The following is a 16,965-nucleotide window of genomic DNA, read 5'->3' as shown; positions in this document are numbered from 1 at the left end:
AGGCGTCAGAAAGAGTGTCCCTGAAGTACGTCTAACCACACACACACAAACACCCACACAAACTCATGCGCGCACACACACACGCATTTACAATCACAGGGGGCTGGTGTTGGCACAAACAGTTTGGAGCTGCAGGGCTTGATGTTGAGCCCACGCTGCCTATAAAAAATAAATAAATAAGAGATCCATATCCTGTGGAGCAAAAGTAGATTTTTGCAGAGATTAGTGTGGTTTCTACTTCCCTCTGCCTGCCACAGTTATCTTTAATGTCTTAATAATGCTGAAATAAAATAAATAAATAAACAGTATACTTAACAATTTAATTGTGGGTACTAAATTTAAATCTGGATATGAAAACATCAAACAGTCAGAAATGGGGCTAAACTTGAATCAACTCTAGATGTCATTATCTTTAATATTTTTGGAGACAGATTAAACTGTGTAATTATGTGAAGTCTGGTATTCTCAGCAATATTCTTCAAAACATGATGAGATAAAAAAAAAAAAAGAGCACAATCAAAGCCCCTTTATGAAATGTAGCGTTCCTTTTTCTGTTTGAGTTTCAGATACCATCAAAGTCATAAAAGATAAACCTATCAAATGATCTAAAGTTGCACCTGGTGGTTTTTGTAGAGGTATTTAAGCAAATGCAAGCTGCTTAAACCTTTTTGTGAGGACACCAAGGGGGCACAGCAGTGGGATTTTACCTGTTTGTAATGCTTCAACATAATCTTGTTCCCAAATTTTCAGCTATTTCTTTAAAAGAAATAAAAAAATAACTCAAATGCTTACACACAGCATCAACCAAAGTCCAGAATTAAAATTTTAAGGTGTGGAACTGAAATTTAGGTGGAGCTGGGAGAAGCCCAGCCAGGTTTGCATTGCGTCTAACATTTAGCCAACACATCCTTTGTGAGACATCTGATCTTCTGTGTTTATACAGGCAAATGTCTGGTGTTAGAAAGCCAAGCACATGTGGTGGAAACATGTTTACAGCTGTGGTCTCACTTTAGCCTATGATGTCATGGCATAGAAAAAGGTGGAAAAAATGGCTTTTCTTTGCATGTGAATTAAGTCTTTGAATTTTCCATTGTGCAACTAAAGAAAATAGGACAAACTTCAAATTGAACATCTCTTAAAAAATAAACTTTTTAGGGAGTTTATAACAAAGAAAAAGAGGTTAAATAAGGATACTTTAGGGCTTTAGGTCCAGAAGAGGAAGGAGAAAAAGTTTTAAACTCCACAGCTGAAGTAAGAGCTCCCCCTGGGGCAGAGCACAAATAATACAGTCAGATTTGGCCAGGTCAAGTTAAGCTGAGACCATTTTAATGTTTGTCTCCTGATGGCCCCTCTGTCATAAATTAGTGTACAGAATGTTCCCTTCTGATCCCTTCAGAGATTTTCTGGATTTTCTAAAGCTAAAAATGAAACCAGGAGTCAAAGAAAGAGAAATCACCTCAGGTAAGAGAAAATACATGCTTCTCATTTTGGTTGGTCAGCAACCAAAATTTTCACAATTATCAGAATTCCCTTTACCACCTGTTCTTTGGCTGGTGTTCTTTCCAGGCTTTATCTTTAGCAGCACCTGCCTACCAATGGGAAATCTATTCCAGAGAGGATGAGTTGAGGACTGATTATTATTGCAATTTAAAACATCATGCATATCAAGAGATTTAAAACTGTGTTATTGGATGTGAATGAATGCACTTTTTTCCCCAAGCACATACACACATATAGGATCTAGAAAAATGGGTTACTGTCCTAGAACAACTCAATTATGATTGTTGTTTGAGATGTCAGATATATTTCCAGTTTCACCTATAACAATTCAGCGTTACCATGGTAACAGGACATTGGTTGACGGGGCTCACCAACCCACTCTGCATCATTCCAGAGACATATTATCAGCAGCGGAAAAGTTTTTTATCCCATAAAGAAACGCGCTTCCTGATGTGAAGCCAGTATCTAAAGTCAAGAACCCCTGGAAAGACGAGGACAGAGACTGAAGGAGATGGCATAAATAGTTGCTGGGAGTTAAAGGAAAAGACGAGAAATACACAGACCCCGCTTGTCTGTTGTGTCTGACAGCTATAATTATACTTTAAAAAAAAAACATGATCGACTGAAACTCTACACCACATGTAAGCAAATTTTTGTTGAGAGAACTCAATGACCTCCACTAGCAGGAACAGTACTTCACAAACAGCCTCAGTGAAGAATAAAACAGTGAGCAATCAATTTGTGATGAAGTCACATCAGCAGCTCATGATTTGCAGAACTGAATATTTCAGCTCAAGAAACCCACAACCCCCCACCCCCATTTTGTCTAAATAATGCAGTAAAATTGAAAATTCATTAAGTCAACAGTAGTGTCAAATATTTTTAGGGAAAATATGGCTTTTTAAAAGATGCTTTATTTTATTTTCAGAATGGATGACAGAACAGTCTAGTTGATTTAACAAAGTGCATTTACGATTTGATTGCTTCTTTTCTTTTGAAAATTTAATCCAAAGTACAAAATGATCTAAAAAGTAGAGTTTCTCTTTATCATCAAGAAAAGAAAATGATAGAAAACAGTAAAATACTTACAGGCCTCTGGAAAGACTTTGGCATATTTTGACCTCATTATTTTAAATTTTAACATCTTCTTCATTGTTATTTAGGTAGGGTGTGCTGGGGAGGGTTGTAAAATGTTCATCTGAACCTATAAAATGTAAAAAGGAACCAGCATTTCCATCTTAGTAGGAAATTCTGCACAGATACTAAAAGTTACATTGCAAGTGTTAAAACTTTTTCATTTATAACTGAAGTAGTTTATTTAATCAATCAGGGCTGTCCTCTTAAATGAACTTTAGCCATCTGCCTCCCATTGCTCTAAATATTCTCAGCACCAGATGTGAGATGCGTGTCCTTTCTTGTGTGTGTCAGACCTTCACCATGATTTGCGCTGTCTGTGAAGTATCACATGCATGGGTTTAAAGTGGGGGCAGCTTTAGTTTTTTTAGCTGGGATACAGAGTGTGAGAAAGTGCTAAAGGAAAGTGCTAGCTGCAGCTGATATGGGTCCCCTGGGACATCCCCTCTGTTGAGGTCATACTTCACTCTCCAACTCTCGTACATCAGTGCTGACATCACCATTGATCTTAGCCAAGCTGTTGCCATGGGTGAAGTAAATGCATGTTTGTGAGTGAATGCTTTGTGTTAGGAAGGATCATCAAATTTTATTGGAGTTACAGTAGTGGAGAAGGACATGTTGCAGGTTTTTCTAAGTGTTTACAACTGATGAGTTATTACTTTAAAAGCAGTCTTTGATTATGAATCATAATTCCTTTAATGCATCCATTGATGCAAGCTTTTCTTTTGGTATGTAGCTGTGTGTGGTCAAAACACACATAGGCAAAATACACTGATGAGTTGGCTGTTTAACCATCTCATCCAGTTTGATGGAAAATAACTAAAACGGCCAGCATCATAAAACTGGATCTAAAAAATTTTATGCAAATAGTATAACTAAAATTAAAATCAAAAACAATAAATGTTTCATCTTTCATCCATGAGCCAACTTATAAATATTATGTATCGTTATGTTATTTTATTGTATTATTTTGTATATCTCAATGAATTCAGTTAGGACAAGAGAGGAAAATTTTCATTTTAAAAAAATCTTACATTATCAGAAAAGAAAAAAAAACCCTACAAAGGTCTTCCAATATATTCAAATATTGTAAAAGTATTAAACATCCATTACTTTTATTTGGTTGAACAGTCCCACAGTTTCTTTAGATTAGTATTTATTTAGGCTTTCTGATTCTGTGACATTTTTGTAACACCTACAATGTTTTTTATTTTAGTCTGTTTTAGGGATGCATAATATAAAATGTAGCAATGTTGTAACTGGTAAATAAAGTGATAATGATATTGTCCTGGAATATCAATTTTCATCTTTTTCTCATCTGCGTCTCCAACACTCTGTTTGGGGAATGTCATTTGTGTCCAGTGTGAACATCTGCTGCCATAGACTCTGTCCAACTGGCTAAATTTGACATTAGAATGAAAAATGCAAGTTAACACTTGGAATATATTTGCCAACAATTATTACACTCCAAGATATCCTTTGCGATATGGATTTTGGACAAACTGATGTTATGATAATGATATATTTGCAATTAAACTGAAAAGACACACTAAAGCGTGCTGAATATGCATTCCCTTTAAAGCTTCCAGGATTAAATACATACTGTACATTTATTAATTTTTAAACATGTGCTAAGTATATCAACAAAGATCTATTCTTAAATGACTCATCAGTATTGGGGATAGTGAGAATTGGACATCCACAAATCTAACTTATAAATGAAACAAGAAAGTTCCTACATTCAATGCCTTGCGAAAAAAAAAAATAATAATAATTTTCTACTTAGCAATGTTGACACTTCTCATAAAGACAGTTTTATGTTCTCAGGTTAAATGTCAAATACAAAACAATTTGACAATTGGCATACATGAGTTAGACGGTCAATAAAGATAGCAAATCTCTCAGGTCCTGTGCAGGCATATCTTTTAGATGCTGCTGATCTGGTGTGAAACATTTAATTTCTGCTCTGACCCTCCTCATCCAGTTCTTCATTTTTATAAATTTCACCATTTACTTTTAAAAGTAACAATACAAAGCATGCTGTCACGGCTGGGTACAAGGACAGAAATTAGCAAAAAGCAGCCAAAAGTTAAAGAAAAACAGAACCTTCAAAAGGCTTTCATCAAGACAACTTTCAAAGACCACAAAAAAGTCTGGCTCCTGTTATGGAATTTATTAAGATATTAGTGGTGATTTGAAACTTTTGTAGAGTAATGCTACTGTCTAAAATAATAGTTTTTCAAACGGTTTACCATGAATGATACAGAAAAAGCCATCTGCTGTTGCACAAATAAAACATGGCAACCGTGAACATGTTTTAATTCAGTGTGTGGCTAGGCTTGCGTTATGTTGCCAACATCTGTGTTAAAGCCGCCGCCACCTCCTTACTGTGCCAGTCGATGCACTGAATCCTGGGAAGTGAGGCAAGAGTGCCAGCGGTAATCAGAGCTCTTTGTGTCTGTGCACAGAGCTGCCTACAATGCATAATGGCTGTAATCCGCTCCTCTCAATGTGTCGTGAAACCTGTGACATGCTCAAAACTCCAGAAATATTCCAGGCTCCGTAACTTTTACAACATTACAGCTAATCAGGTTTAAAATGCAGGCTTCGCAGTAGCGGCAGAACCACAGAGAGTTACACAATGTAGCCAGAGCTTGCAACACTAGACAGATTTGGAAATGAAGATGGATGTAGTCTTGAAAAGAAATTTGGCTTAATGTTCAACCCTCTGGAAAAAAAATATAGGTGTGCATGACACTGTATTTGAGTTAGTCCAAATGTACCACCTTTAGCCATATAATTGAAACTTTTAATTAATACACCTATTAATTAATGTGTAAAGCAATGGATATAATCAGCTTCGTTTCTTCTTGTTAATAATCCTTATTATAAAAGTAAATACATGCTTGACATAAGAAACACAATGTATCCATATCAAAGTAAATGCAAACATGTAGGGTTCTTTGAGTTCTAAAGAATTTCATCTCATTCCAAGACATATTCCCAGGCACCATAGACTGACAAAGGTGACTTTCACAATAAAATCGAGATGAATCTGAGAAATTGCGGCAGGATCAAAGCGGAACCATGAAAATGAGTAGGTGGTAGATAAAACAAATGAGCGACCAAGATGTTTTAAGTGCAGCTCAGACAACTCCTATTTTCCGAAATAAAAGAGGCCGCTTTAGCAACATCAGAAAAGGAGTGGGATCAAGAAAATCTATTTTAGGAATGAGGGCACATAAATGCAATTGCACATCAAGATGTTATATAGCACAGCGACTTGAAAAATATTTACAGACCTTTTAAACATTGCGTCACCTTACAACTATAAACCTCAAAGTATTTTGTTAGAATGTTGTGTAAAAAGTAAAAATAAAAAAAAAACTACAATTGTGAAATGGGATACAAATCAAAGATTGTTTTTAATTTTTTTTTCTTTTACAAATAAATACAAAAAACCCCGCAAGATAACTTTTTACTCAGCCCCTTTGAGTCAACATTGTAGAATCACTTTTGGCTAAAATCACAGCCTCAATTCACTTGAGGTATGGAGGCATGTCTCTACCAGTTGTGATAGAAATTTCTTATGCCTAATCTTTATTTACTGTGCAACTCAAGCTTAGTCCATTTGGAAAGACTGTCTACACAGCCAATTCCCAATGTTGTCACATATTCACAATCTTACTTAAGTCTTTGCCATGAGTGACTAATGTAACCCCGAATTCATGTTTGTGATCATGAACCTATGCTCTTACAGCCTCTAAAATGCTGTCTTTTATTATTGCCACTTATTTAGATCTATTTACATCTTTAAAAGTTTTAGAAAGTTAGATGTCCCTGCTAAATATAAACATTCCACACTTCCATGCATTTTTCATGGAAGATGTGTTCAGAATTATGCAACAAGTTAGTTTTATACCAAGCTTGGTCTCATTTGACCAAAATACCAATTCTTTAACTTTCTTTCAGCAATGGCTTTCTTTGTGTTACTTTTTTGTAAAGTTATAGAGTGCATAATAAAGAGTAGTCCTGTCATAGGATTCTACTATCCGAGTTATGGGTTTCTGCAACTCCTCAAGAGTTACCAGAAGCCTTCTGGCTGTCTCTCCAGTAATTTCTCTCCTTGCTCTGCCAAGCAGTTTTGGTGGGTTTGGCAGGGAATGTTTTTGTTCATCGTTTTACCACAAGGGCCTAAATCTATGAAGTAAACCTAATTCTGTACGGCTACATGTAAAATGTCTATAGCTACATGCTCTTTGTAATTATCAATACAGTGTTTATTGTTGTGGTCACAAAAATCTTTATGTAGTGTTGTCTTGCTCTTGTTTCATCACTGAGACATTCTTGCATTGCACAATGGACTTACACTGACACTGAAAGAATGCTATCACCATGACCAAAACAATCCTGTGTTCTCACTGAGCCAAACAAATCACACTGTTCCCTGCTCTGAATTGTTGGCTGGCACGCAAACAGTACACTACTGTACAGTGCATTGCCTGTTGTGCCTCATTGGCTGTCGCTTCTGAGGCAGTGATGTGGTGTAAGGCGTGTTGGCTTGGCACTCATTGCACACATGCCACCTGCATCATAGCGTCATTCCTTCTAACTTTTTCATCACCCAGAGATGCACGGTTAGCGACAGCCAGACATAAACTGAAAAGCAGCGTTACAGGCAGACACAGACCAGCTGCACAGACAGAGAGACATGGCTGAATCACAGATGCACATACGGTAAAAGCTGCACAGTCAAACCCTTCTTAGGAGGCTGCGGAAGAATTGATGTTTGTGCTTCATCACTGTCTCAGTCATAACAAGCACGCAAAGTCAGAACATCGGCTGAGCTGCAGAGAACCTCCAAACTATAACTACACATTCAAAGAAGCTCACCTATGGTTTAATATTGTGCATGTTTGTGCACACCTGTTGCCATGGCATTGGGCCCTGCCATGGTGTGAACAAACAGCCACACAAGAGCCTGCCCAGTACTGGCACAAACTGCAGCACAGTTGGCATGGACAGTTTCTTGCATCAGAGGAAGAAAAGAAAATCTGATAAATCCCATCCAGTCAAACTGAGCTTCTTTTAGGTAGAGCTTTTCATTATGGTTTAATGCAGTTTCAAAGTAACAGATCTCAAAGACAGAAAGGGATCTGAACTTGTGTTGGCAGCTAAGGCCTCGTTCTGCCAAAGCTGTCACTGAAGCAACAGCACTTTTATTTTTTTTTTTTACAAAAATGACAGACATCAGATGTCTGGTTTGGTTTTGACTTCACTTGCATGTGGCTTGCGTATGAAATGATCTCCACACACTTTTAGAGCAATTAACATGTTCACATAAGTGCATGCATCATAAAGGGTGTTTCTCGCATGTGTGTGATTACAACATTTTGTGTTTCCTCTTCCAAATCGGGTAATCACAATGGCATTGTACGTCAGCTCTTCCTGCACAAAGGGAAGTCTACCAGGGGTACTTTGACCTAAGAAAACTCCCTTTCCTCCAATTTCATTCCTTCTCTCTTCTCTGTGAGTCCCCTCACATTCACACCTCCCTCCATCCGCTCTCTCTTGTTTCTTGTCAGCTGGTGGGGAGATCCAGATGTGAAGGCAAAGGGAATTAGACAGGAAAAGGAGAGGGAGAGAGGGACAAAGACAGAAATCTACATCCCTTTGAAGACAGACTTCATTGTCTAAGACTCTCTGGACGAGGCTTTTACACACATAGACAAAAACAATTATGTGCACTGAACAATGGAGTCCCTCTGGACAACAAGGACTGATTGTGCACTTCCTTGCAAAAGTTACAGCTGCCAGTTTCATAATTTGTTTTTTTTGTTTGTTTGTTTGTTTTTTTTCTTTTTGTTGCTATTTTATGTGATCAACCAACGCAAAGTAGTGCATAAATGTGAAATATGGATAGGCATCAGGGAGAGCTAAGCTTTTAAAGATACATCTTCAAAATTATTACAATTTTCCATCATACCACTCCTTAAATTAAACTTTTAAAATTCTTAGCAAATATCAGTTGTCAGAAGTTTTACTGATTATACTGGGCAAAAAAGAATGCAGATGCTCCTTTATCACCTTTGCTTCTCAATGCCAGTAAGCTTTCTGAAAAAAGGCTACTGCACTTTTCCTAAACTTAAAAAAAAGACATTCTACGCTGTTACACAAAAAAACCACAATGGTGATGATGGTGTGAAAAACTAAAATGGTACATAATTGTGAAGTAGGCATGGATTGGCTACCTGAATCAAGGTGTGTCAAGGTTTTAAAATGTTACCGTTTCAAAATTAAAGGAATATTCCACTGTATTGTTGCTCAACTCTTTCTGAGATACCACAGAAAGCACAAACTGTTCTACAGTTTTTCTCAGACTGTTGAGAAAACAGTAATATTTGCTTCTCTCCCACCTTTGCTGCACACTGCTGAGGGGCTGGCTGTAATAAGGCTTCTACTTTTGCTGACAAAAATTATAGATTAAACTGTTTCAAAATACTTCAAGTCACAAATAAATAATGACAGTCTTCCCCAGGACAAGGACCACTGATCAGTCTTAATCATGTTTAAACCTCAACACAAAGTTGTTAGAAACTGATGGCAGGCACAGGTTACATATATACTAACCTGACCTTTTACTCAGAGATTTTAAGCTGTAACTGATTAAAATATGTAAAAGTTATATGAATCTGGCTGATGTAACAGAACATTTCTTCACATGTACATGACTAATAAGTTAATTACACCTACATAAAGGCCAAGATGTGGAATTACACATAAGCAATGAAGGGGAATTTCTACACTATGACAAACAGGCAAACTAAACACACCCATTGATCCTGGAACCATGTGAATTAAATTAATCGAATGAGTCAGCAAAACAGAGGCTATTCAGTCATGTACAATGTTTGGGGAAAAAAAGCTCAGTACAGAAACACACCAATCCAAACAAGAATTTCTCCATGTCCCTTTAACAATCCGCCACATTAACTTTGTTGCTCAAAAGTCAAACAGCTTGATTGCTGCAACCCATTCTCCTCTGGCAGAGAAAACCAAATTATTGAGGCAAATACTTATTCTCAACAGAGGACCCCAACATTTTAAATGTCAGTACTCACCGTGAAAATCTACCAAAAGTCTTCCCCAGTCAGTCTGTAGAGTTAGCACAGACTAACTGCTGAGAAACAGGAGCAACAAGTCGAGCCCAGTGAAGAACAATGCATATCTGCCAGAGTTCAGCAAAGCGTAAGCAGAGTGGAGACACACAGCGGTCCAGTCATCGAGGCCGCCGCTCACATGGGACGCTCCGAAGAGGAGGGAAATATGAGAGAGAGCGATGGGAGAGTCACACTCAGCCTAAAACCAAAGGAGGGTTCTTGTACTCCTTTCTCCACGTCTTCAGGCCTTCTTTCCAAATCTGTCTTGAGAAGTCTCAGATTTCATGTCTGTTTCAAGTTGGCCTGGCCTTCCTCTGTTTGTTCCCTCCCCTTTTCTTTACAAGCTCAATTCTTCTGTTTTTTTTTCCTGCTCACACACACAGCATCTCTTTGTTATATCTGTTATTGAATTATGAATAGTGAACAAAGTCCTTGATATGTTCTCTTTATCTGGGGTAGCAATGAAGGGTTGTGCTAGGACACACCTAAGAACAAATAAGAAGTAAAAGTTATCACAGGATTGTTTCTTGTATGTCACTGGCCTTGCATGTAGTCACAGAAAGCAAAAAATTAAAAGACAACTCAGATTGTAGTTCCTTCTCTTTTACGCCCTTCTCTGATGTCATCCTTTTTACTTAAAGTCTTCAATTCAAACGTGACCCAAATACTACACCACAGAGGGATAGAAGTAGAAAAGCAGTGAGAGAGAACGAGAGAGAGTCAGAAAACCTGATACAGCTAAAAGTAACAATTATTTGAATGAGTCACTCAGCAGAAAGGTTTTGGGTTTTTTTTTTTTATTCCAATGTTAATTTAAGAAAAGAAGAAGTCCAAAGAAGAACACGGAAAAATTGGGAGGAAATCGGCTTATTCTGGAACGCTGTGCCTCCTGAGGACTCCCAGAGATCACAGGAGAGGAAGAAGTGGGAGAACAGAGAAGGAATAGAAGAGAAAGGGAGGAGAGACATGGGCTTGGATGGGTACCAATGTACTTCCCATCATTTAAAGTCCACCCTCCAGGGTACATTTAACCAAAAGATTTGATGACAGAACCAAATAACATGAAGAAACAATCATTAAACAGACTATATAAATACACAAAATAGTTGATTCTTATATAGATTCTTATATTTAAGAATCCATATAAGATTCTTATATATATGTATGTCCCAGTTCAAGACAGACCAGAAGAAGTGTTTGTACGACACAGCGATGGATTGGAACGCAGCAAGATGGACCAGACATCCTGAACATCACAGGAACCAGAAGTTCTGGTTAAATGTTTCATTTCTCGTCACAGGGTGGTCATTAATCCCCCTCTCTGTGAACAGACCATAGCATCTCTGGGTTGTCATGGGAACACTTTGCAAAAACACCTGAAGCTTGTTTTTATTTGTCTGGTTGTTTGGTTTCATCTTATACCCCTAAACAAAACTTTGTACAAATACAGAAGCTCTGTAGTTGTGGAGAACCACAACTACAGATATTGTTCTAGGTCATAGAAAAATATCCCAAGCTTTAGAGATTTGACAGATCGCTGTTGGAGAAACCTACAAACACATGGCCACCCATCTAAAATTACAGGCTGGGCAAGAATAGCATTAATCAAAGAAGCAGCAAAAGAGGACTTTGGTAACCAACAATGGCTAATCACATACGCCACAAATCTGCTATTTGTGAAATAAGATAGTTTGATCTAAATACAGGAGAATCCTGGAGGAAAACCTATTATGGACTGCAAAAGACGAGCTGAAGTTCACCTCCCAGGAGGATGACAAATAAGCATACAGCCAGAACTGCAGAGGATGTGACTGAATGGCCCAGTCATGACTCTGAACAAAATCCAAGAGAAAATCTGTGTCAAAACTTTGAAGTTTAGGATCACAAAGCAGTCTATTCAATCTGACTAAGCTTGTGCTACATTGCAAAAAAGAATGTGCAAAGTTTTCAGCATAAAGATAACCCATATAAGCTGGTAGAGGCACTCCCCAAAAGACCATCAGCAAAAAGCGGTTATATGGGTTATTGATTCAGTGGGGTTTAATGCAGAGTAAATGCTCAGATCAATTTTCCATTTTGTATATGAAAAATTTGCAAATCAAATCAAGTATAGTGTGTTTATGTTGTCTATAACAAGATCCCAATTAGCTACATTAACCTTTGTGGTTATAAGGTGACAAAATCTGCAATTTTAATCCTTTTTCATGGCAATATATTGCTGCACCATACATAGGATGCTTTCACTCCAGTGACACTTAGACTGACCCATGTAACAACTTCTGTAAAGTCCCATTGCAGCAGACCTGCATCCTGTTTAGACCTGCCGTCACAACATTTAGAGAAGGAAGCGTACTGAAAGAGGCTGAAGTAAACATGCACAGAGAAGGAATTACAGGAAAAACAGGCTGAAAGTGAATCTCTAGGATCTGCTCTGTGACCAAATTACATAAACAGACAGTTTTCTTTACAGTGTATACACATACTTCCCATCTGACAAAATGTGGTCAGCTATCGTGGTTGAAGTGGTTGGAAAGCACATTTCCTGTGTATGAAGTCAAGTATGTCGACGAATGTGTCCAATTTTTTTATTTTGAGCCATAAAGTAAGATCAGTGAGTTGTGTTCTGCACACCACTGTGTTCCAGCTTTCAAATCCAACATCCCAACACAAACATATAAAGCTATGTGAAAAAGGATTTTTCTTATTGATCCAAGCACACTAGCACAAAGGGTGCTCATTATGAAAATGACTGCCATGAGTATGCGAAACACAGTGAGAATGTGCATTTTAGGCATCTTTAATATTCGGTATCAGCAGGTGATGGAATATCAAAGAGCTCCTGCATTCTGCTGTAACAGAGCCGCCTTTGAATGCATGCAGATCAACATATTAGCAGACACACAGGAAAGTCGTTTTGTTTGATGTAATGGGTTATCATCTTCCATAATAAGCAAAAAACAACAACAAAAAAAAAGTCCATTATGAAAGTATAATGTAGATTTTCAGCTTTCATAGGATGACTTTTCATTTATGGAGTTACAGGCCTACAGTTGATTTAGGAGAACAGTACACACAGTCAATCAGGGGCATCAATATCATTTTAATCCTGGAGATTTTGATGATTACTTTGAACTATTCTTTTTCCACAAAGGGTGGTGGTACATAAGTTGAAAAAGTCTTGTCCTTATTATACAGTCATGAATAGAGAGGGATTTTCAACTGTCCACATGGAGAAGCAAAATCTATTTTTACAGTACAGCCAGAATCACAAAGACTCAGCTATCTGGTCTGAAGAACAAGGTGGCGAGGCTTTCAAATTCAAAAAACTGTGCCAAAAATGAAGGATGGTGGTTCCAGCATTATGATGCTAGATTAATTTGCTGGCAGAAAATCTATCCTGTATTATGTGGCTGCCACCATCATCGTTGATATGTGACATGTGTGCATTGCACAAAACAGATGAAATGTTGAACTATCTGACTGGTCACTACAAAAATAATAGTTTCACTTCCTTGCAAAAGAAACCTGTTGAAAAAAAATTAAAAGATTACCTTACCCTGAAACTGCAAGGGGTATGAATAATTTCAGATGCAACTGTAAATGGTTGAAAATTGAAATGTAATTAACTGAAAACAAACTAATTACCCACAAAAAAAGAAAAAAAGAAGCGCTTATCACCCCAATTTTTATTTATACAAGTAAATAAAAGCTAAGGATAGTTATAAAATTTATGCCCAGGATGAAAATGGGCATACTTGTGCTTAACTGCAGGTGTCCATAATCTGTTCATAATCTATTATTTACTTCCTTACACATCCAGACAGCCATGTACCTTTTACTTCAGACCACATCACCAGACGTTTACGTGCTCTTTGAGGATAGAAATCTCTTTCTGTTGGCATATAACTCAAACACATTTTTTAGATTTTTTTTTTTTACTACTTTTTGCTCACCTATGAGAGAAAAAAACTCCCTTAATCTGAGTCTTGTAGTCACCACAAATAAAATAAAGAGATTCCTCGATGACACCAAATTTCATGCACCCTGATACAAGATAAAAAACAAAACGCGTATCAAATGACTCAAAATCAATTAGAAGAAATTAAATAGGCCATTCAATTACTTTTTGAACCAATCTTGTCCCTCCTGAGGCAAACAATCAAGGCAGAAACAAATTAAATGAGAAGATGACTGCTTGCTGTAGGTCTTATTATACACCAGGACTAGATGACAGTATTTGGCAGCATCTGTGAGAGCTGCAAAGTATGGACATATCATTTTCCCAAAAGACTTTATGAAATGACCAAATAGATAGCTGTATATTGATTCTTACAATGAGAATTCAGTGAAACAGACCCTCTCTAACATGCAAGGCAAGACAGACAATGCAGACAGAGGAAGTGTTAGATTATGACAGACCTACTGTCATAATCTAACATAATCAAGAAGGATTACACATTCTTGAGCCATATCCTGGTGTACTTATACACCTGCAGGATTTTTTTGTTTTTCAATGCATCAAAGTCAATTATTTATTTATATTTTTTTGACAGCCCAACAATGTTTGGTCAAATTCAAAAGAATTCATGAATTTTACACCACTGGCAAAGAATTTAGCAGCAACGCCACATTGCTTTGCTGCTAAGTGCTTTATATGCATCTGCATATAAAGCAATTTATATGCAAATGCAAAACAAGCGTCGGTGCACAAAACTAGAGAATAATCAGCACAGGGATCATCAACTTAAATGACCTGATCCACTAATATAGACTGCCATTAATGAGCTAGCAACCTTTACAAACACACTCACGAGCAAAATGTGCAAGAAAAACATTGTAAGATTTTTATGTATTATGTTTCACTGTGTGATTTTAGACTTGATTTCAATGACTGAAGAGGTTGAAGCATCTGCCACAAGGGGGCAGTAAAGATCTAGTTTACTACAGTCATGTGAAGACAGACATGAGGAGAGATACTACACCAAGTCAAGCCAAAGCAGGGAGTGAACGTGATGAAAGACCGCAGCAGAAAGCAGACAAACAGACGGAGCCACAGAGCACAAAGAGCCGAGGTTTAGAGAAACAGTCCAAGACGCTGCTCTCACACACAATCCCATTACAAGACATATATAAGTACAAAAGCTGGAAAGACAGAGCTGACATGGATGTAGCAACAAAAAGCGAGGCAAGAGGGGGTTGTTTCTTCTTTGCTTATCAAGTCACTAAATCAGGCTGCTGGTTGTGGGGACATGCTCTGTTTGAGTGGCACCAGCAAGCTTGGCTGTAAAATTAAATGAGCAACCATTCTGTATTCCGCATTAGTGTCAGCGCTGCAGGCTGTGTATGGGTCACTGTGTGTGTTGATGAAGAGAGACAGGCGAGCTGGAAAACATAGAACTTCCATTACATTTAGCCTCGGGGGGTCAAGGAGTCACGAAACCTGGGTCCAGCATGTGAAACTGCTCTGAACTTTTTTTGTTCCCATACAAATTGGAGGGCTGTAGTGGAACCAGAAGGTCAAGTTGCTTCTGGGTACGAGTGTCATGTCAGTTCTTTCAGATTGATAACATTCACTCCAGCTTTTATCACTTTGGTCTAGTTGAAATATTTAAACACTTAAACTGAACTGCAGGAATTAATTAATAGCTAACAATGGGTCATTACTTGAATGTTTTATTTGATCAGAACTGTGCAGAAGTAGAAGATATGGTGCTGTGGTAGATAATTGGGAAGCATGACTCTTTCTGGTGGTTTCTAGGGAAGAAAGATGACTAAACTGTCTGAGAGACATCCCACTTGTGGTCGCCGTGAGAAATGGGCAGTTGGAAGAAAATTCTGCAGACCCATTTTCACTGCGTCCAGAGGTATTCACACAAAGAATGAGATCCGCTGAAAAAAAGATGAGGCTTTGCAGCTGGACCATTCTCTCGACATCTAGCCACAAGTAATGCCACTAACAGTATATTCTCCCTCAAGCTGATCCTTTTAGGTTGCTTTTGTGTCACAAAGTACTTTTTGTTTGGGGGGTAATTTAAAAAACATTAGTCTTTTAATAATGCACTCAGGTCTTTTGAATGACAAAGTCGGTAGCTTTTTTGTCATTCAAAAGGGGTGAAATTTTGTTTCAATGTGAATGTAAAGCTCTGAACATGAAGGTAGCACTAAGGAGGCAACAAAGAACAGAAAAGATAAAAGTATAAGTAAACAAGCAAAAGCCCAAAGGCTAAAACTGTATAAAGAGATCGCTGTTATCCATATGTAGACAAATGTTCCCTTCTGTAACATAAATGACGCCTTTGACATAAAACAGTATTGTATTCCTATTAACATACATCAATCTGAAGCATAAGACTTAAATAATTTTAAAAGTGTTTATTCTGATCTGTGTCAGGGGTAGTTGACGTGTGTGTGGCAGAAACAGAAAAACCCTGAATTAAGCAGTAAGATTTGTGCAAATTTTTCACCAAAATTTGCACAAGCCACGGCAACATGTTATGTATTAGCGTTAGTTTGTAAATAATTGGTGACTAGACTGCCAAGCAAATATTGAGCACCACTAATCTCTCCCCAGTCTATCTTGTCATAAGTCACTGTCGTTATCTGTTCCCAACTTCCTTTCCCTTTTGTTTCACTCCACCTCAGAGCCCAAAATCATAGTTCTGGGAATATGCTTTTCAGTCCAGAGTAGCAGAAATCCAACCAGAGAGCTGATGATTGCCTGTGATTACAGTCTGAGCCGCTTGTCTGGGCTCATCTGACCGAGCCTGAGGTAACGCACCCTCCTCACTCGAGTCATTAACTGGAGAGCGCCGAGGCTATGAAAGGCTCGCCAGGGAGCCAGTGACACGTTTCCTTCACCTTGACATCGCCCGGAGGTTATACCATTCATTTTGGAGTAAAATACTGTTCTGGGAGGTGAGAATCATGTGACTGAAGGGCCTGTGATACATAAAAGGTCTCACAGTGTGGGGGCGCTTCATTCCCTTGGTTCTAGCTGTTTAGTGCTCTCTGAACTATTGGAACCTGCCAATGAAATTGAGAAAGTAACTGTGTGTGAGAAAGGGTTGGACAGTTGGGAAAGACTGCAAAGCCTCCCGAGGCAAATTTCTGATAGTGGGTTGTGTAAATTATATATGACAAAACTGTGAATCCATGTGGAATTGAGTGTCAA

The 16,965-nt window shown here is 38.0% G+C and overlaps 1 protein-coding gene across 6 annotated transcripts in view; it reads right to left on the bottom strand.

The window, feature by feature from the left end:
• Nucleotides 1-16,965, bottom strand: part of sash1a (SAM and SH3 domain containing 1a) — a 179,519-nt gene that overhangs the window by 64,683 nt on the left and 97,871 nt on the right. The window contains exon 1 of one of the 6 annotated variants that reach the window (XM_032586066.1): nt 9,756-10,037. The exons of the other annotated variants lie outside the window; for them this stretch is intronic. The gene's annotated coding sequence lies outside the window, so the exon portion shown is untranslated. Of the gene's footprint in view, nt 1-9,755; nt 10,038-16,965 lie in introns of those variants that run through there. 6 annotated transcript variants of the gene reach the window in all.

Source organism: Xiphophorus hellerii, chromosome 15, assembly GCF_003331165.1.
Source record: "Xiphophorus hellerii strain 12219 chromosome 15, Xiphophorus_hellerii-4.1, whole genome shotgun sequence".
In the NCBI taxonomy this organism is placed as follows: Eukaryota; Metazoa; Chordata; class Actinopteri; order Cyprinodontiformes; family Poeciliidae; genus Xiphophorus; species Xiphophorus hellerii.
Note: the sequence above shows the minus strand (reverse complement) of the source record. Positions and strands in the feature narration are given on the sequence as shown.